Below are 2,183 nucleotides of genomic sequence, written 5' to 3'. Positions count from 1 at the left end.
CCACATTCCAAAATCAAGCTTCTGCATTGCCAAAAGAATTCAAGATAACCAAGCTTCCGCAATCCAAATGAATTATAAGTCAAAACCAAGCTTCCGCATGCTACTCAAAGATTCAAGTTACTTCTCCAAGCAACATCAAGTTGAAATCAACATTCGAAAGTTCAAGTTGTGAAAGCTCAAAAGCTACAAAAATTCCAAAGATGCTTCAAAAGTATTCTAAGTTGCAAGAGAAGATCAAAATTTAGAGAGTTATCGTCAAATTAATATGTTTGTTGAGAAGATTCAAAGTCAAAGTTGATACAAGACGTTGAAAACAATGAGAAAGCTTCAAAGTCCAATCAACATTGAAGATTTTCAACAATTGGGCTCATCGTGTTTATTTAAATACTGAAGACGATGCAACATTTACAAATCAACACCAAGGGGGAGATTGTTAGAATTAAAATTGTGGTGTTAAATTGTAAATTCTATCTATGGAAGGGGTATTAGTGTTAATTAGATGCTTTGTATAAATACCCCTCAATTATAAACTTTGTAATAAGCCTTGAATTATAATTTCCATAACAACTTCTCTCAAACATTATTTTCTCTCTCTAGATCATCGACCACCTCCCATCACCTTCATACACTAAAACACACACATAACCCTAATTCCATCATTAATCCTCAATTAAGTTCAATATCTTTTATAACAATATACTTCTGTGATTTTTCGTATAAATCAAGTTTTCAAAAATTGGATTAAAGTTCATAGCTAGATTATGTTCAAAAAGGTTAGATCTTGACATACATGTACATGATTTGTGTTAGATTAGTTTGGTAAGAGTTTGGATTTGAGATGGATCTTTGATTAATGATTATATATATATATCTTGGATGTTAAAAACTTGTTAATAATATGGGATTTATGAGAATGGTACAAGAAATGTAGATTTTATATGAACCAAATCAAAACTATGTCCAAAATCACTAACCAAAAATCACTAAAGACACATATATACATTCACCACTTTAATCTAGCAATTTGTTCATAAAAGATAATGGAAATCTGCGTAAAAACACTAATGAAAGTTTAAGAGATGAATTAGGATGAATAAAATGTATTGGGATTACCAAAATAAGTGTTGGGTGAAGCCATAAAGTAAAGGGATGCATTGAGTAAACAAAATAAGCTGGCAGAATCAATCTTCTGTCTTGGAACGGGTAAACTGAACATGTGAGGACCGTTTCAAGCAAAACTTTCAAAATAAAAGTTGTAAATAAACGAGTTAACTTTAAGCAACAACTGGAATTACTCAAAAATTCTAAGCCAAACAAAAGATATGATTTTTATACTAAAACTGGTCAAAACTGCCCTTTTGTCTGAATACGTTATCAACTTTAACAATTTTTAATTGCTAAGCCATAAGGTTCAAGGAGGTCATACTTGGTGGAAAGTATGATCAATGTGTCCTGAACTAAAAATAAAATCATGGGATTTTTCTAACAAACAAAACATCGACAACTTTTATAAAACTTCTGATGTCCCAAACAGTTCCCATTCGGGACAGTTTGTGTTTGGGTAATTTTTTAGGATCTCAAACATTGTCTAAAAATTCATCAAAAATTCACAAAAATAGGGTACACATATATGTTATTGTATAAAAATCATAAGGGCCCAAATAATTAGATTTAACCCCCGAATTAGTGGCCAACATTTCAAAAATCTGATGTATAAAAACAGAAAATTTGAAAGGAAACAAACCTTTTGTATAATGGGCTAAAAGATGCACTAAAGACTATAATGGGCTAGCCCGCCCAATTTGTGTACCCAATGGACCATGAATCAGTAGGCCCAATTGGCCCAATGACCCACTTGACCCATTAGTCATATAGTCCAATAATCCATATAACCCATAAAGCATCTAACCCGATTAAGATTAAGCCCAAGAACTAATGTAAGCCCAAAACATTTAGGCCCAAAGGATGATGACCCATAACACTTAAACGCTAAACCCAAATAATCATAAGACATATCGAGAAGTATGTGAGTTTGAAAGATAAGCGAAATCAAAGTAACACAAAAGATAATTAAGTGGAATGGACATAAGTAATTACGTTAACCAAACTATAAATTGATATCACAAATGCTAATTCATGCTAAAATCGGTTACACATCAAATGATGAATAAGGATAATATAAC

Source organism: Erigeron canadensis, chromosome 6, assembly GCF_010389155.1.
Source record: "Erigeron canadensis isolate Cc75 chromosome 6, C_canadensis_v1, whole genome shotgun sequence".
In the NCBI taxonomy this organism is placed as follows: domain Eukaryota; kingdom Viridiplantae; phylum Streptophyta; class Magnoliopsida; order Asterales; family Asteraceae; genus Erigeron; species Erigeron canadensis.
This window is presented reverse-complemented; position numbering follows the sequence as displayed.